The 20,902-nt window shown below is 36.2% G+C and overlaps 1 protein-coding gene across 1 annotated transcript in view; it reads right to left on the bottom strand.

Moving 5' to 3' along the window:
• Nucleotides 1-16,719, bottom strand: part of XIRP2 (xin actin binding repeat containing 2) — a 295,386-nt gene extending 278,667 nt beyond the window's left edge. Inside the window, exon 1 of the mRNA XM_044240927.1 lies at nucleotides 16,297-16,719. The gene's annotated coding sequence lies outside the window, so the exon portion shown is untranslated. The remainder of the gene's footprint in view (nucleotides 1-16,296) is intronic.
• Between the last annotated feature and the right edge of the window lie 4,183 nt (nucleotides 16,720-20,902).

Genomic DNA, 20,902 nt, shown 5'->3' with positions numbered 1-20,902 from the left:
GCAGAGGCTTAGCCCATTGAGCCACCCAGGCACCCCTACTAATGTATTTCTTATGTATCTACCACCACCAACAAAAAAACATAAAACACAAAATAATTTTTAAAACATCTACAAAGGAAGATAAATGTATTGGCTGACCTATCCAGCACAGACTTCTTAATTAATGGCCAACCTTTATTGGAGGGAGGGATGATTTCAGAGCATCTGTCTTTCCTCAGTGAGAACCTGCTGAGTCATATCATGCCCTTGTCATGTGTAGCTTTAGCCTGGACTCTTCCTAAATCACTCAGGAATATCCCGGCCTCACCTCCTACTGCTAAGTTGTGTCCTGAGCCCTCAAGATTAGACACAACCTGTCATTTCCCACAGTAACAAATGGAAAATATTCTGTACTGCTTCAAAGGGCAAAACCTTACTCAAAACGTGTATGTTCCCAGGAGACACATTCTCTTCAGCATGAGGATTAACCTTCTAAGAAAGAGAGCCATTTGACAATAGAGAGAACTGCTTTGCTGAAACATGAATTCTTTGAAAACTGGAAGTGTTTAAAGGAAAGCTAGGCTGCCATCTGTCTGGGATATAACATAGATTCCAACCTTGGGAGGAAAGTTGACTCAATGACATCTGAGGGCAGTTTTCTCCTTTGAGATTCTTATCATTCTACAACAGTCACTTTAACTGCCATATCTTTTTGGAAATGGATTGTCTCTGGTTTTTTAATGATTAGCTACTTTGGAACCACATTTGCTAGTTAAAAGTCAATATAATCTTCCTATGCTGGGAGAAGACTTATTAGTAATGTTCATATTGGAATGGGAATAATTTCTTTGGAAGAATTTATACTTCCTAATTTCTCTCAGTAGAAAATGATGAATGGGAAAGATCTCACTAGGTACATTCTTTTGAGATATTTCTGAGCAATATGCCGAAAAACTCCAGGGAGAACTCTGGTAAAATATGTTGCTATGGAGAATTTGTTTATGGTAAACTGATTTTAACTTTGCAGTTACTTTTACCTTTCAAACATTAAAAACCATTTGGTATAGATTTATTTTTGCTTATACAGCATCTATACTTCAGCTACTACTTCTAAGTTATTATTAGTGGCATTATAAGAAAATAGGATCTGTGCTTCCTAACAGTACTTTCTTCCTTCATTTCCACCCCCTCATTCTCTTTGGAATGATAGGAAAATTACCTATATATTTTTTTATTTGGCAGCAAAGAAATTCAGATGCTGAACATCCTTGAGGACCAAAACTTTGGTTTTATTCTCTGATGAAGTATGAGAAAGAAAATATGATGATTCAGCACAACTATATCTATGAATGTTTCACTTTGAATATTAGAAACCATTTACTTAGGTATATATGCTGTAAACCTTTGGTTTCCTTTCTCAAAAACAACAAAAAAAGAAAACAGAAAGGAAGTAGCTGGTTTTCTAGTTGGCTTATTTATTGTGTATGTGATAGGGGCAGCATGTATTTATTATTTATTCGGAGTCTTGCATCTGTTGAGTTTATCTTCTGTTTTATGCAGAAATCTTCAAATACTATTGAAAAGAGGGAATTTGGACATTAGCACGAGATGAAGCTTTTTGCTAGCCAAAAAAAACTTTCAATTCCATGGTGGCCTATACAAAAATGATCTCAATGTCTGAGAGTCTTTATAAGCTCACCACTGAATTTTTGATGCAGAGCTACAAGAAGATGCAGCATATATTTTTAGACTTTTCTCTATAGCTGAAATATTTTGTAATTTAAAAAGAGTAGGAAATAATTGATTATTACTTAATGTTTTCTAGAGGAGGAAAAAAAGGTCAAATAACAGCCCCAATACATTATAAAAGGGCTTCCTGAGCAGGCAGTGGTGGTGGGTGGGTGGAAGGGAGGATCATGAGGTAGGCTCTACCATGAGTCTTTGCAACATAGAGATGAAAGCACCTTCTACATGCGTATATAAGGCATTGTCTAGTAATGCACCAGAAAAAATGGAAGAAATAAGAATTGTGAGACAGTTTATCCTTTGGGAAGCTGGTAGACACAGCTTGACGGCAAAGTAAGGTCAGACTTCAGACTAAGAATGAGCAATAATTTTTTCATGTCTATTTCTTGCACAATTTCACTAGTGTCATCTATAAGGCATATAGAATGGTAAGATAGGATGTCCAAACTAGAGAAGCTGGTATATAACCAATGACAAAATTGCTTAAGTTGGAATGACCATATGCAAGGGACGGAGGACATTAGGTTATCAGATCCCTGCCATCAAATGAGAAGAAGGAATACAACTACAGGTAATGTAGGCTTAAAAATTTCTTGACGCTGAATCCTAAGAATGGAATGCTAATTCATATGAGCTGAATAATGGACAGTGAAAGAGCTCATTTTAATGGAAGATTTTCATCCACCTATTCCCAAGGTACTTAGAAATCCCACCTTGTGCTTAGCACTCTGTTAAAAACCATGGGGAGGGAAAGAAAAGAAAGAGACCAACGAACATGCCTATAGACCCAAAGGGGTCAAGATAGCACCACTGGCAAAGTGTCTGCATGAAATCAAGAGCTAGAAGGAAACAGATTTTTAAAAAATTTTCACTGAATAAAAAATTCCAACAAACACTCTTGAGAAGCTTCTTTTGGATCAAAGGGAGGCTTACAACTAGTCCCAGTAGCATGCTCAGCATTCACGCCAAATAAATCACTATAAGCAGACTCATGTTGCATTACCTTCTCCATCTATTGGCACTGCGACCTGGATAACTTCCAACAATACAATGTCTCTGAGCATTTGGGGGTAAAATGAAAAAGAGAAGGTTAGGCATCCTCCACCTGAGGCATTAGTATGAAGTGGGAAGGCAGAGATATAAACTGGAACAAGCAGAAAGAGTTCTAGAACACTTAGAAACTACGAGGAGCATTTCAGATGGAGAGGCTGGAATGCCACCGAGTAGCCAGTAGAGCATACTGCCCAACAGATTTTCTTCCATGATGGAAATGCTTTGTATCATGCTGTCTCAGTAACTGCTAGCCATGTGCAGCTATTAAAAACTTGAAATACAGCTAGTGTGACAAAGCAAATGAATTTTTAATTTAACTGTAATTAATTAAAATTTAATTTAAAGTGACCACATGTGGCTAGTGACTCTATAGTGGACAATACAGCATTATACAAAAGAACACACATATATAACATATGTAAGTATATGATATGGTACACAAGTCCACAGCTGTGGGAATTAGAAGATTAAGCTTTGACAAAAGGGGTTTACTCTAGAAGAACTAAGATACTAGAAAGGAAGAACTTTTGGGTTCCTAGACCCAATTCTAATATATGTGAAATTCTAATACATGAACATCAGTTGTGTATCATACAATTACACTCAATTCTGACACCATCCACCTGGAGAGAGCATCAGATCCCATGGGTTAAGGGTTCAATCTAGAAGATAGCCCCCCTACCCCCTGCCTCCCTGTTTCAGATGTCAATCATAAGCTCATGTTGTTACCTATACTTCTGACTGACTGACTATAAATCAGAGGCTTCCATGACCTCTTCCTTTTTTTGGTTCCAATAATTTGATAGAGCAGTTCACAGAACTCAAAGAAACATTTTACTTATTAGATTACTGGTTATTATAGAAGAAGATAACTCAGGAGAAGCCAGATTAAGAGATGCATAGGGCAAGATGTATGGGAAGGGACATGGAGCTTCTATGCCCTCTCCAAACATGCCATTCTCCCAGAATTTCCATGTGTTCATCAACCTAGAAGCTCCTTGAATCCCGTACTTTTTGGTTTTTATGGAGGCTTCATTACATAAGGATGATTGGCTAAATCACTGGCCATTGGCAACTGATTTCACCTCTCAACCCTCTCTGGTCCCCCTAAATTGGTAGGGGAGTACTTAAACTTCTAATCCTCTACTCACATAGTTTGCTCCCCTACCAGTTACCCATCAACCTGAGGGCTTTCCAAAAGTCACCGCATTGATATAAGAAAAGACATCTTTATCACGCTTACTATAGGAAATCCCAAGGGTTTTAGAAGATTTGTGCCAGCAATAGGGTCAAAGACCAAACACATACCTCTTGTTATAAATCATGGCATCAGAGAAGGTATTGCAATAAGCCAGGTGTGAGGTAATAAGGGACAGGTGGTAAATGAAAAGTGAAAAGAGAAATTGAGAAATGGGGATTGAAGACAAATGAGCAGGATAAATTAAACTAGCAGAGAGGGCTCTCGGTCACTGCGTACAAGGTGTTGTCATTGTAAATAGAGGGCTTTGGGTAAGAAGTTGATTTAAGTGGAGGATAATGAACTCAGACTTAGGTAGTTGAAGAATGTCTAGGTGCAAGTTTTCAGGATAGGTTGAAAAACTGAGGACAGAATTCAATTACAAAAATAAAATTTGAGATAAATAAGTCAGTACTGCCTATATAGAGTAAAAAATATATGCCACAGCAAATGTAAAGGAATTTAAGTACTGTAGTAGTAAGAAATTCAGAGGATTAAAAAGGAGCACACAAAACAGAAAAAAAGACTACATTCTTGTTCATTAAATTTACATTTTTTGCTTGGTCTTGATCTTCTCTCTCCCTCCTCTCTGGGTCCCTTTTCTAGCAACTTTTAGGTTTCAAAAAAAATCTCAAACTTTTTGTCTAGACTTTGGTTTTATCAACTGGATAATTAATTTTTGGCTTCTAATGGGTATTAAACTTCTAAGGCTCTTTTTCCCCCCTTTAAAATAAATTCTTTCTCTCTCTCTTTCTTTCTTCAAATATCTCTAAATATCTTTCTTTGGGTCATGTTGCACTATATTAATCTCTGCTTGCACTCTCGGTCCCTAAAAGAAGAAAGAGATAAGTTCAATATAACACTTATTCTTCCTACCAAATAAGTCACCAATTGTTTTCACTTCTTTGTAAAGCTCCTTGTTAGTGTGAAAGTTATTTTGCACATGAATATTTATTAAGCTATTCAAAGATGTTTAAAAGTATGAAAAAGTAAGCACCTTAGAATTGAGAACATGTGGTTTGTGGCACTCATAATTTAAATGCTACTGTGATTTCTATGACCATCAAGGATGTATTCATACCAGAAACAGCTGTGAGATCCTGTATGGAAATGGACAACATGAATCCAGGTAGCATTCAGAGCAGTATTTTAGTATTATGGATTCTGGATTGAGATACTTGGGTTTAAATCCCTGTTCTATTATGTACCAATGGTACATTTAACTTCTTCACCCTGTAACTGTGAAATGGGAATTATGATAGTTCTTATGTTCTAAGATGGCTGTGGGTATTAAATGACAGTAATGTCTTTGGAGCTCTCAGCACAGTGCTTGGCTAGTACTCAGTGCTCCATAATACTATTAGCTTGCCAGTAGCAGCAGCCTGGGGCCTCTTGCTCTAGTCCAAGGGCAGACCAATGTTAGGACAAGGGGAGGCATTCAGGGACAACCTCAGAAATGAATAAGCCCTACAAAAAGACTATAGTTATAAACCAAAGAGCAGAATTGAAACATGTCTCAGTAAAAACACAATTGCTGTATGCTGTTCCTGGATATATAGATCTTTTTAGAGACAATGACACATATATATCCCACAAATTTTCAATTTTACTTTTGAACATGAAATATTTTAAAAGCCTGTGTGTGTGTGTTTGTGTGTGTGTGTGTGTGTGTGAGAGAGAGAGAGAGAAAGAGAGAGAGAGAGAATGGGAGAAAGAGAGTATCTGTGAAACCCCTGGTTTTTGTTTTTTCTTTTATTGTGCATAACTTGAATTTCCTCTCCTACTAGAATTTCAAATATATTTCAAGACACAAGGAAAAAAATTTCTCCTAACACTTAAAAATAAAGGTAAATGGAAAAGAGATTAGATCTTAAATAATAAAATCATCTTGATCAGAAATGGGAATATTTTATATCACCTTTATCATTAATAAAAAAATTCTGACATCTAATCAAGGTTGAAATCAGAACATTTTGATTAATTTAAATGTTTGCTCCTGACATGTTTTCTCAAATGGGGGGAGGGGAAGAGGACTGCATGTATTATGATGCATTACCATGCTTTAGAGCAATTTGTCTCATAGCATCCAATAAATGACTTACATTGACATAAAACAAGTTAGTACACTATTAAGTACCATAAATCATCATATTTGGTAGTTGGTATAGATGAGAAACATTAATGGAGCTTGAATTTATTTCAGGTGTTTGAAACTCATTGCATTCACTCACCACTACACATTAAACAGACAAAGAAATATCTTTCCAAATAGGAAAATGCATTAACTATTGGGTTTCCATACATAATATAGTGAGTACTAAGCAGGTGCTAAAACAAGGGTAGATTTCCATGTCTAAAAGTTGGCTGATGTCCAGGATGAGAGGACTAGGATGGCTGTAACTATTATGATAACCATATCCATTTTGGATTGTCAGGGCCTGACTTTTCTCCATGCTAAATATCCTGAATTTCAACTCTGACAAGTTTACAGACTTCTAAGTTCAGATGAAGGACTCTGAGGAATAAAAAAGGGCAATTATATTAAAGAGGGTGTTGCTGTATCAGTCCTGAGGCTCAGTTCACAGCGAAAAAGACCTGAAAGGAGAGCCTAGGGAGTTGAGGAAGGCCTAGTCCAAAACAGAAGGAAAACACACACACACACACACACACACACACACACACACACAGTGGAGGAAGGTCTAGTCCAAAACAGAAGGAAAACACACACACACACACACACACACACACACACACAAAACTTCCTAAGTAATTGAGAAATCCATCAAAAGACTATATCCCCTGAAAAAAGGGTGACCATTTTGAAAGGGCTCATAATGTATCAGAGAGACTGAAATTTGCTGTCAAATCAGCATCAAGGGGCGCCTGGGTGGCTCAGTGGGTTAAAGCCTCTGCCTTCATCTCGGGCCATGATCTCAGGGTCCTGGGATCGAGCCCCGCATCAGGCTCTCTGCTCAGCGGGGAGCCTGCTTCCTCCTCTCTCTCTCTCTGCCTGCCTCTCTGTCTACTTGTGATCTCTTGTCTGTCAAATAAATAAATAAAATGTTTAAAAAAAAATCAGCATCAAAAGGGCAAAGATAACTATAGTTCATGGAGTTTGCATTCAAGACAAGAGATAATTTGAGTTTCTTGAATTTGAGATAATTAGTTGAAGGAATATAGGTCAAGATAAAACTAAGGGTCTAGGGGTGCCTGGGTGGCTCACTTGGTTTAAGCATCTGCTTTTGGCTCAGGTCATGATCCCAGGGTCCTGGGATCCTCCCTCTCCCACTTCCCTTGCTTGTGTTTCCTCTCTCGCTGTGTCTCTGTCAAATAAACAAAAATCTTAGAAAAACAAAAACAAACAAACAAACAAAAAACTAGGGTCTAAACAACAGCAGCTTTGACTACAGTAAAAACAAGACAGCGACTCTACTCTCTACCCTGAAAATGTAGTGAAACTTGGTGAGTGAAAATGAGATATAAATTTAATCCAAACCTAACTGTAAGGCTGTCTACATACTCAAATACTGATTAGGCTTCTTAAATTCTCCTTGCCAAGAAAATAATTAACTGCAGAGAACCTGAGATTATAGGCAGAGAGAAATGACTGAAACATTCAAGGTTTTAGAAGTATAAGGGTGTGAAGCTAAGGACTACATTCTACAAGCGGATATAAAATAATAATCTGTTAGGTTTGGAAAAACTCAAACAAAAGAGACCATGATCCTCCACTACACAGTGCTAAGGCCTCAACAAAGATCAAAACAATTATTTAACTTTTTATTTTGAAATAACTTTAGACTTATTGAAACGTTATAATACAACAGAGAATTCTCATATACCAATTGTCCAGCTTTCTCTAATGTTAATATCTTTTCTTAAAAAAGATTTTATTTATTTATTTGACAGAGAGAGAAAGAGAGAGATCACAAGTAGTCAGAGAGAGAGGGAGAAGCAGGCTCCCTGCTGAGCAAAGAGTCTGATGTGGGGCTCGATCCCAGGACCCTGAGATCATGACCTGAGCCGAAGGCAGAGGTTTAACCCACTTAGCCACCCAGCCCCCCTTTAAACACAGTACAATTTTGAAATCAGTAAGTAATCAGACCTTATTAGAATTTTACCTACTTTCCCAGTAATGCCCTCTTTGATGGTCCAATTTTCAATGGGCAACCTTATCCTCTCTTCAGTTGTGATGTCTATTAGGTCACCTCCAGTCTATTGCAGTTTCTCAGTACTTTTCCAACAAGGCCTTACACTTTTGAAGTCATGACCAGCTGTTTTATAGAATCCCCTCTACATGGACTATCTGATGTTTTTTTCATGATTAAATTGAAATCATAATGTTGACAAGGACCCCACAGGGGTGATGCTTTGCCCTCCACAGTTTATCACATCAGGAGGTACTTGATATCAGGATATCTTGTTACTGGTGATACGGGCTCTAATCTCTTGTTAAGTCGTTTCTTCCAGGTTTCTCCACAGTAAATGGAAGTTTATCTCTCAGGGTATTGTCAAAGGAATTCCTATGCTGACTTATTTCAGGATAGCCCTTGGGTTGCTGGTGGAGTTTCAGGACAGGAACATCATCTCCATGGCTCTTGATGGAGTTCAAAGGCTCTGAAGAAAGTCCAAACTTCTTTTAATCATCCTTTTTAATGAGTTTTATCAATTTCTTTTCTTTATTTCCCCTTTAGCTTATCCTTATGGTGAGAGGATTCTCCACAAGAATATGATCACGTATGAAAATTAGCACAGGGAGAACAGGGAAGGGCAAAGAGAATCATACATGGGGCTCATTGAATTAATTCAGTCAGTAAGTAGAAATGTTGGGTAAATATCTGGAGAATATAGGATGAGCAAAAAAAATAGTGGGTTCACAACACAGGCAGCAGAGCTAGCATCAATATTCCTATAACAGAAGGGTGAAAACTCTCACTAGTCATCCAAGTAAAATGTCAAAGAATGCCACCCATAAACCGACAAAAGTTTTCCCAGATGAGGGTGAGTCAATATTGTTTACCATCTTTCTGTGGTTACTGGAACTATATTTTTTAACAATGTCATATTGTGACCGCCTAAATCACTGTGAGACAAGAATGAGAAGACATGGCGGTTACTTCTAGACATCTTTAAGGCCAGCTTTAAATTTACCATCGGATCACAGAGCTGCCTGCTCCCCCCAGCTAACATAAAGCACTGGACAACAGACTGTAAGATAATAAATGTATAAATGGGTAAAAAGAACAAAGTACTAATATTATTTCAAATGAAAGCAAATTACACCACTGAGAAAAAATTGCATAAAATGAAACATTCCTATCCTCGTGGTGACTTTGAAGTTTCTTCTTTGTGTGTGTGTGTGGATGTAAATACAATAAACACTTTTATAACATGTAAGCTTCATCTCTCTTGGATTTGGATTTGGATTCCCTAAATGGCAGTGACTGTCTCTATTAATTGGAAAAGACAATGAAGGTGTCACTGTGTCTCTGTTTAGGGTTTCAACAAAGCTTTTAAAACTATAATTTAACAGATTATTGTCCTTTGTCTCATCATCTCAAAATGAGGTTATAACTCATGTTGGAAAGTTTCATTAGCATTTGCTGTACTGAATAGTCAATGAAAACCCTTCTGTGTGGGGTCTGTGTAAAAGACTAGGGTGTTATCAGACACCCTAGTGTCTGAAATAAAAACTTCTTTGCCCAAAGCACCTTTTTATTTTTACAAACCATAGAGTGTAAGCCTCTACCTTTCTAGGTAAGAAAACAGAAGTCACTGAGATTAAATAATTTCCCAAAGGCATGTGTTAAGTTACAGAAGTGATGCTAGAGAAGACAAAATAGAAAAAATACCCATTTGGTGCTACATTGGTACAATTTCTTAAATTTTATGTGGTGCTACCACTTAAATACCTCTTCTCCATCAGGTAGTATATAACTTTATCTTCAGAAAAATCTTGTGCTGTATTAATTTCCTCATTTTATAGATGTGAAAATTAAGGATTAATGAGGTGAAATAATTCACTCAAGTTTATATGATGGAGAAGTAGCTGAGCCAAGGCTTTCAGCTGATGCTTTGTCACCAAATATTATGTTCCTATATTCTATGCGGAAATGAAAATTATGATTCCATATATTCCCCCAATAAAAAAAGTAATGATCTTTCTCATTAAAACATTTACTTCAGTTCTACAAAAAAAACTACTTGCCCATTTTTCAGGCAAAGAAAAAATACTTTATTTCTTCAAGGACCTTTAAAATGTTTCCCACAGGAAAAAAAAATACTTTTCAAAACTGTAAAAACCTCTGTCCTGTTAAGTGATTTTACAAAAAAAAGTCAAGCTTGACAGAAATTATCTCAGGAACACTGATTAGAGAGGAGGGTGGGAGATAGAGTCAGAAGGCTGTGACAGGTAACTGCTTGAAAAGAGACTTTCCTGCTCTGAGATTAGATTAGATTCGATTAGATTAATCCCATAGTCCCCATGTGCCTGGGTTTCTGGAGCAAATGAAACTTTAAGCATCTCGTGGGGTGATTTTGTAGTGGGAGCCAAACTGCAATCATGATTCACCTGTACTTTCAATGGTCTGATTTTATGCAAAACTAAAAGTAGGAAATGACAAACTAGTCATTAAATGAAAAGCCAGAGGCTTTGATTATTGGAGGGAATGAAAATAACATAGTCTAGAAACTATACCAGATTTAATGATTTATATCCTGTTTCGTCACTGATGCCCATGTAGTTCCATAGTCCCTTAGCCTTGTGTCTTTGTATTCTCATCCAAGCCTTCAATTATACAATAGATTGAACCAATGCATTATGAAACAGCACAACTAAAATGCAGTAATTGTGTTTTTATTTTGTTTTTTAGTCCATCTCATGTATGAATGGTCTTTGTCAACTGGAGGGGCTTAAGTAAAAGATAGAAATATTTTCTCTTTGGGCATTAGGTAAATTCAACATGATTGCACAAGTGAGTGGGATTTTTGAGAAAGATTACAACTGTGCATAAAAAACATGTGACCATATGACCTAATGACCACATGAGTCATTTAAGTAACCTACTGTGAAAAATCAGATCATTAACCATTTGGAGTCTAAAGACATGAATAGGAAAAGTCAAAATTAATTAATTGAATCAAGAAATTCCTGATTTCTGTGGGATCCCTTGAGGGCAGCTTATTCATTGGTCTCACTATCCCAGTTCTATGGACAACTGGGAGCTTGAAAGAAAAAAGGAGGAACTTATACCATCTTTTTCCACTTTAAGTGAATCTAAATGATGTTCTGAACTGACTAGGTAGAGCTTAATTGGTTTTATTTAAAAATTGCACATATACTCCACAGAAACTTTATCAGCCACAGAAGTAACAAGAATGGAAACAAGTGTATCCCACAAAGTTTTAGTGTTTATTTGTTCCTTTATAATATTCTTTCTCTTTCTCCCTCTCTTTCCCTCCTTTGCCAAACTCCTTCTTCTTCTGGTCAATTCACCTTTTAAGTGATGAGGTATTCCTATCAAATACAGATCACCCCAAATTAAAATATATTGATGTTTCTGATAACATCACAAGCATTCATATCATCAACTACAAATAGAATGACATCAAAGATCTAATTTTGAAATATGGGAATATATTCATTGGAGAAGAACAGAAAAAAGTCCAAAATCACATATGACCTAACCATTTTTAACAATGTTTGAGGATCCTATAAAACAATTGTATTAGTTTCCTAATGATTCTGTAACAAATTTTCACAAACTTACTTATTTAAAACTATACAAATTATCTTATAATTGTGGTGATCAAAGTCTGAAATAAGTTTCACTGTACTAAGGTCAAGGTGTCTTTAGGTCTACATTCCTTATGGATGCCCTAGAGGGGAGCTGATTTCCTTGCCTTTTCCAATTTCTACAGGTTGCCCACACTCCTTGAGTCATGGCCCTGCATCCTTCCTCCCTCTCTCTAGCATCCTAACTCCTTCTCTGACTCTCTTTCAATCTGACATTCCTGCCTCCCTCTTATAAAGACCCTGTTTTCACCTGGGATAATTCAGAAAAATCTTTGCAGCTCAAGTTCCTTAACTTAATCTCATTTTCAAAGTCCCTTTTGCCACATCAGGTAAAACATTCACAGATTCTGGGGATTAAGAGAAGTGGACATCTTTGGGAGGCCAGTATTCTACCTTGAACAGTAACTACTATCAGTCTAGTGGATTGACTCAACAAGAAGAGAAAGAAGTTTTGTCGGCAAATAGTTGTCAACATCAATCTTTTTGTGTTAGACTCTCCTCCTGATATTTGCATTAATTCATGATATATTAAAACGTTTTGATTCTTGAATGGATTTAGATAAACTTGCCAATGACTGACTGTCTGCAAAGTGGCCATAATTATTTCTTTTCTTATATCCATTTACCTTGTAGTGTGAGTTTGCAATTCCTCCCATCATGTCTACTTTAGCACATTGTTAATCCCGTGACTATTTTGACAAATAGAATATAGAGAAGCGATGTGTAAGCTCTGAATACAGGCCTCTAGAGGCCTTATGCTGTTCTACTTTCTTTCTTGAAACTCCTATGGCATGTACATAAATCTGGGCAACCCACTGAAGGAAGATGGACCACAGGAGGCAGAGCTGAGTTGTCCCAGCTCTATAGCCATCCTAAAGAGTCAGAGGCCAGATGACTTGGCAACTGACCATAGATACAGGAGAGACTTGTAAACAATATTAAAGGCTTACTGTTTCAAGCTGCTAATGTTGGGGTAATTTGTTACATGGTAAATGCTAACTGATACACTGTCTTATATAATAACATTTTCTTAGTGTTGCAAGGTATGTCATTCATTCCAAGATTAATGATCTTAAAATTCTACGGTTCTTCAAAACTCTTTTAAAATCCTGTTCTATATCAATTATTTGGAATAATACCTATGTGAATTCATTTCTGTGTGAATTACAGTCTGCCTTATGAGCATAAAAAACCTTCAGTTTAAAAATTCATTTCAAGTTAGTTTTAAAGGGTGTTTTAGAAATGGTAACAAAAGGTTATGTCTCTTTGGAATTTACAAAATGTCATCAGACAAAATTATTTTAAGAATTTCTCATTAATTTTCTACTGCAATCATATTATGATAAATTATTTTTTAAAAAAGCTCTGGAATACTCTGAATATATGACAGATTGATACCATCTTTTTTTAAATGAGCTTGACCACTTCTAGAAAAAAATATTGACTCTTATGGTTTTCTTTTTCTCAATTAACAAATAGTTTTCTAAACAGAACAATCCTTAAATGAACAGTTTTAAATAAATATAAGCATATCTCAGAGATATAGCTGGCTTGGTTCCAGACCACTGCAACAAAATGAGAATTGCAATAAAGCAAGTCAAATAAATTTTTTGTTTCTCCAGTGCATATAAAAGTTATATTAATACCATACTATAGTTTTCAAAGCATGCAATAGCACTATGCTGAAAATAATACCTTAATTAAAAATTAATATCTTAATTAAAAATACTTTCTTCCTAAAAAACACTAACCATCGTCTCAGCAAGCCATAATCCCTGACCACAGATAACCCTGACAAAATAATAAAGAAAAAGTTTACATTATTTCAAAAATTACCGAAATGTGATATAGAGACATGAGCAAATGCTGTTGGAAAAATGGTACTGATAGACTTGTTTAATCTCAGGTTGCCATCAACTTTCAATATATAAAAAAAAAAGAAAAAAATGCAGTATTTGCAAAGGGCTATTAAGTGAAGAAGTATGAAACTAGGATATACTGAAAAGATGGACTTTGATTTTTGTTGAAGATGCTTTAAATAAATATATGTGTGCATCTGCAAATACACATCCATATATAAAAATATTCCACATTTTAAACAATTCCACATTTCTACATTGAACCCCAATAATTTCATACAATTTTTCTTAAAAAGTACCTATTGCTGAAGAGTTTCCTTCTACAGCAACATTGAAATGTACTGTTTGTTATTGAGATGATTTACTAAATTGCAAGAACTTTTCTGTCCTTGCTTTTAATATCATAAGCACTGAATAACTTTCTCCACATCACCAAAATCTCAACAGAGAGCCTTATAAGTATCATAGCTAAAAAGTAACTAAAATATTTTTGCATATTCATGCAAATAAATATTACCTCATTACTTTATAATAATAACAAAATTGAACTAAAAAGGAAGAAAAAGATCTATAGAAACAAATGGTTAATTTGTACGTAATTATTATGTTTTGGTGTGAAATATACAATTTCAAATTGAGTTGAACTAGGATTCTTTTCACATGTCTAATGACGTACAAAATAATGCATTAGAAGAAAGCCAGTTAATTCCTCACCGCTGTCTCTCTCTCTTTCTCTCTTTTTTTTTTTTTGGTCTTGTTAAGAGGTCATATGAAATTTATATAGAATTCTTTTTGAAATTTATATAGGATTTTGTGGACATTCATAATACTCATTTATGTAAACAGATTCTAAAAATCATGTGTATCTGTTGTCGATGAGAAATTTCTAAATGTACAATCCATGTTTCATACATTTAAAGAAATAACATTTTATCACATAGTATCATAGAATACCTAGAATAAAGTATATTAAACATGCTAACCAAATTTCATTTTTACTATCTAAAGTGTTCGTTTTCATATATCAGTTTATTTCCACGATTATTTTTGTGGACACTAGATCTAAAATCACATACCGTATAGAAATAACCTCACATGTCAAACAGAAACCCTTATTAATACTTCATTTTTTTACTATTACATTTACCCTACTCCAGATGAGATAAGTTATATTACATAATTTATAAAGATTATTTTTTCTACTTTTGGCCATTTCTTTTATCAGTTATCTTAAGTTAATGTCCAAAATTGTTACACTAAAATCAATAGGTATTCAATAGAAACCCTTTCTACGGCTTTACTTTCTTTAATTTGTTAATGCAAAAAATAAGTGACATTGTAAATATCTATGTCAGGTAAACCCCAATCCCTAGGCATCCAACTAAAAGATATTATAAAACTACAAGCAAAAAGGATTGTGCTTGTATAATAAAAAGGAAGTCAAGAAAGTTCTCAAATTAGGGATTGGCAAGTAGTTGCATTTTTGAGAAACGCTCTAGTTTTAACACAACCTCATTCATAAATATAACTTCATATTCTATATTTATAATAAATCAAGTAGGGTTATTTGAGGTATAAGAATAGTCTCATTGTAAATACTAAATATATCCCAATAGGAAAACTGGGAACAAGTATTAGCAAAATAATTTATTTTGGAAAATTTTCTATTTCTGTGAATCCTGTGAGTGCTAATTATCCATTAAGAAGGGTAGGACTGTACCTTTCTGATTAGTGTCACTAGATAAAAAAATATTAACAAAGATGGAGTTTGCTTCCAATCGGAAAACCTGAGATCATTTAGTAATTCTTTATTAAATTAACTATAATCTCTTACATAAGGACCCTGATGGGTGCAATAAATTAAAGCACTTCCAATTTAAACAGTAGCTGCTTTTAATTGAAAACAGAAGCACAAATGTGGTCTTCATTAATAATGTTGCTAATCTTCCTGCATTTGATTAAATGTCTTCTTTAGTTAATAGACTTGTTTCCTATGTGACATGATGGTACACCACCATCACTGAACCATGATCATCACCTCCCACAAAACATTCCAGACTCCATGCCTAGTAGTTTAAATATAGTATCAATAATCCTCACAATATCCCTGAAAAGCAGCAGATTAAGACATGTGTATTCTCAAGGTTAAGTGTCCTGCAACTACAGAAGTCAATGGCAGGTTTTAGGATTAAAATCTAGTTCACTGTGGTTCCAAATCCCTCACTTGTCCCATTTCAACACCATTATTGATAATCCTCTCTGAGCTCCAACTAAACACAGCACCATTTGTTAGATGTCTGAAATACAGAGTGGTTAGAAATTGCCCCTGCCTCTAAGGAACTTATAACCTAGTTATGGAAACAAGGCATGTACGAAAAGAAATAGCCCATCAAAGCTGTTTTCGTGGGACTGAAAGGAGGTCGAGCCCCTACTGGAACAGACCATAGAGGAAGTCAATGATAGAGGATGCCATATTTCACACAGCATTACACGGTTGCTTCAAGACATGTCTAGAGTACAGGTGAGGAGAAACACACACACACACTCCAGTACATGCTTAGAAGTAAGTGGCAGGCTAGGCAAACTGCCTAGCTTGTCAACTATAAATTTCAACTCTCAATTCTTACCTTTTGGCAGTACTCAGCTGGTCTGTTCACACTCCTGGGAGCCTCAAACACACTTCTCAGCTCATCAAGGGCAATGGAGAAGCGCTCGATCCTGCGCCGACCAGTCAAGGAATCCTCCTTCAGCACTTCAGGCCAGCCAGATTCCCTGGAGTTGTCACTCTTGTCCTCAGGGTCCTTCCCATCAGGCTCCGCATTCAAGGCCTCTTCTACACCATGGGGCAGACTAGGGGGATCTGCAGGTCCATGTGCTGACACTACTTCTCCTTTGGGTTCAAGCAATTTTTTTTCTGGAGGCTGGAAAAGCCTGCAACGACTGCCCCCAGGGCAACATTCACTTTTCTGGTAATCACTGGATTCCCATTTCTGCCTCAGGAGGATCAGGGAGCCCTTCTGTATGGGGAACACAGATGGCTCCAGGTTGTCCTGCAATATCAAAAGTATCTTTCATCAAAGATACACTCAGACATGGGAATCATTTTCAAAATGAGTGCCAACTCTTGGGGTTTGTGTGAGAGTGGAGAAATCCAGCTTTGCTATATAATTTCTGGCTCTTGACTTGACCAAAGTATGTCAGTTAACTTAGGTTACAGAGAGGACTGATTTGTACAGCCGTGGACATTTGAAAATAAAGAGACAAAAACTAGGTAGACATGATTTCATTCTCTTTTCTATGTAAAATCACCCAACACTTATTTACATAATGTTCATTCATTGTTTAGTATATTCTGAGAAAAGAGCAATTTAACAAGTCTAATATGAAATAAAAAGGTTCATTTCCTGCCTCTAACAGTTCAGGACTTCTTTTGAAATTACTGGTTTCCACAAATGTCTTAACTTGACAAGTAATAGACTAATAGCTAACAGTTATTAAGTTTTTGTTATAATGCCTTTGATAATAATTACATATATATATGTATGTATGTAATTTTAATCTCAACATCACCACAATTAATAGGTTGCTACTATGATGATTATTTTCCAGGTAAGGAAACTGAGAAGTAATTTGTCCAGTGTTCTAAGTGACAGAGTCTGGATTTGAAATGCATCTGTGTGACTCCAGAACCCACCCTTTAACCACTGGAACCTAATTTTTGCATTCAATTCACTTCTCACTGTGAACCTGATTAGAATTTCACCTTGTTTTAGAGTTCCATGGTGAATTAGGGAAAAAAAAAATAAAATGGCAAAATACACCCTTACCAGAAACAAACCTGCGCATACAAATACAAATCACAAAGAAAGAATTACATGGTAGCATAAATTTTTGCCATAGAAACAGCTACTTTCCATTCTAATCCAGAGATTCTACACTATAAATTTGAGGCTTTAAAAAATAAAATTTTAAATAAACAAATAAATTTTGCTCTTGAGGGATGATGAATTTTCTTGGAAAAGTATTAACAGAATCTCACTTAGATTAAGGCCTGGAAACCTCTCAAAAAGTCACCTAATACAATGGCTCCAGACTTCTTTGACTGTAAACCACATTATAAAACACATTCTGTGCATTAGGACTCAGCACATATACAACATAAATAAAAAAAAATCAGAAACAAATTTATGCTTTCATTAAATACTGTCTTTTTACTATGTGAACTATCTGGTGATAGATTCCTCTCTGAAATCCTTTACTTTAAAAAAAAAAAAAAAAAAAACTTGCTACCCACTAAATTGATCTAATGGTCTCCTAATGGTTCATGGACTGCTGGCTAGCTCTACTTACAGCAGGAGTTCAAACTCAAGTTGGGTTTCATGAATAGTGAGACTTTGCAAAAGTTCCGTTCCTAAAATGGATTTCTAAACATCATGGCTTTATTTTGAAAAATACATTAGATAATGCATATAAAACTTCCAGGGTATATTAGACACTCTCCCCCAATAGCTCTTAATTCCATTCTGTGCCCTATCTTTTGCTAAAACATCATTTGAATCACTCAGATATTTATGCTACACATGAGCCTCCCACATAAGAGTGCTTGGAAGAAGGATGAAGATATTTTAAGCCACAAACCCACAGACTGAACAGACTGGAAAATTTGGCTTTAATAATATTGCTAGTTAATAAGTTTGGATTAGTCATTTGTTATAAAAAATTTCAAAAAACAGTAGCACTCAACAAGACCTGAATATCTGTTTGGAAAACTGATCAGCATATGCTGAGAATCTAATCAACATATGCTGGAAATGTCTGTGACTCATGTGTAAATGGACTTTGGAAAAGAGTTTATTAGCAAGGGAATGACTGAGACATTGTCACAGCTGGTGATGGTGACCTTGTGAGGTTATTTAATGAAAGAATTGTTCCTGAGCCAACCTTGCAGAATTAGGAACAGAAATCCAGGAAGAAAAAAAAATTGCCAAGTAGGGAGGAAAACCATTTTTTTACTCCTATAGGAGAAAAATCTTACATTTAAAACTGATTTGGAACTTCTGATTCTGGATAAAGATGGAATAGACATAATTTTCTCTTCCTTCCTACTAAATATGGCTAAAACCCCTGGAAATTATATATAAAACCCAACATAAGAGGACTTTGAAAGATAGAGAGAAGGCAGACTGCCTAGGTACTCTGAGATTTTGTTTTGTTTTGTTTTGTTTGTTTGTTTTTTTAATTTGACAGACAGATCAAAAGGAGTCAGAGAGGCAGGCATAGAGAGAGAGAGAGAGAGAGAGAGAGGTAGGGAAACAGGCTCCCTGCTGAGCAGAGAGCCCAATGTGGGGCTCCATCCCAGGACCCCAGGACAATGACCTGAGCCAAAGGCAGAGGCCTTAACCCACTGAGCCACCAAGGTGCCCAGTACTTTGAGATTTAAGGAGCAATATTGTGGTGAATTCCATGAGTTTTCTTCCAGCCTTATATAGCCAGAACTAGTTGCTGAAAGAGATAGTAACTCACTAACTCCTTATGGGAACAGAGGAACTTCCCCAAGAAAAACCTCACTAGCCAAAGAAACGGGAAATGAGGCAACTTAGCATGACAGAAAATATTAGACCATGATTGCCATACCCCAGGTAAATATAGAACTATTTTTGCTCATGACACATGCGTATGTATGAGATTTTCTTTCCCTACATCAACCAATTGTCCAGCTCTCTGGATTCTAAGTAGGTGTCCTGTGACTAGCCACCTGGCATTAGCACAGATTTTAAATAGGAAGATCTCAGGCTCCTGACATGGACCCCACCTCAGGGACCAGTCACAAGGCCCCAGGTTGCCACTAATACTTCTGACCAATTGGCTAACAGTTGAGGGTTCCTATGATCCCTCTATCAGGTTGGATTTATTAAAATGATTCACAGAATTAGGATGGCACTTTACTTACCCATTCATTATAAGGGATGTAACTTAGGAATAGTGAAGTGTAAGATATACGTTGTGTAAGATACGAGGTGGGTACAGGACTTCCATGCCCTCTCCTAGAGCACTGCTCTCTCAGAACCCTGATGTGTTCACCAACCCAGAACTTCTGGGTTAGATTTTATGGAGGTTATTAGGGGATTTTATGGAGGTTTCATTATAGGCATGATTGATTAAATCATTGGCCATTGGCAATTAACGCAATCTCCAGCACCTTTCCCCTCCTTAGAGGTCAGGGCTGTGATTAAAAGTTCTAACTCTCTAACCATGTTTTTGTCTTTCTGGTAAACGATCCCTATCATAAAGCAATATAGGATCCCATCTACCGGTCATCTCGTTACCATACGAAAGACACTCTTCTCACTCCAGAGATTCCAAGAGTTCTAGGAGTTATGTGCCAGGCACTAGAGACAAAGATCATTATATATTTATCACAAACACCCTGAAAAAGACCAGCTTTGCTCCTTGTTGTCTCCTCCAACCTCCTGTGTCAGTGAAGGCCTTGTGAGGGTCATGTAGTTTGGCACTACAAAGAGGTCATGAGATATTTCTCCTTCTTCCCTTCTTTGCTTATATCAGAGGGCACAGAGTTGGCAGCTACAACTTTCACCATCATGTTGGTAAGGTTTCTCTTCTAACAGTGGTGTCAGTGGAACACTCAAAGAGAGCAATAATGCTGGGGTTGAGGTGGGGAGTGGAAACCAGGTTGATATCAGTGAAATCTCAGTGCCACCTAAGAGTAATGGATCACTCTTCTCCTAGGAGTCAAAGGAGATTAACTGAGGAAACTGGACTTCTACTCCCACTTGAAAATAATAAACCTTCTCCCTTCATCTTCTGAAATAGATATAAATAAGATTCAAAGTTTATAACTTAACTTCCCAAATGTCCAGGGTATAACTGAACATCACTGGTCGTATTAAGGACCAGGAAAACCTAATTTGAAGGAGAAAAACATTCAAAAACATCAACACTGACAGGACTCGGATATCTGGAAACCCCTGAATTTTAAATTGGTCATCATAAAATCGTTTCCATGAGTAATTACAAACATGCTTGAAATTTTTTTTAACAATGGAAAAATCTTAGGAGATATAAAGATTAATCAAGTGGAAATTTTACAGTTGAGATATATGCATAACCAGTAACAAAATTCACTGGATGGTGAATGGAAAGGACAAAAGAAAAATATCAATGAATTTGAATATAGAATGTTAGAAATTACCCAATGTAAACAACATAAAGAAA

The sequence above is a fragment of the Neovison vison genome, chromosome 3, assembly GCF_020171115.1.
Source record: "Neovison vison isolate M4711 chromosome 3, ASM_NN_V1, whole genome shotgun sequence".
Taxonomy (NCBI): Eukaryota; Metazoa; Chordata; class Mammalia; order Carnivora; family Mustelidae; genus Neogale; species Neogale vison.
Note: the sequence above shows the minus strand (reverse complement) of the source record. Positions and strands in the feature narration are given on the sequence as shown.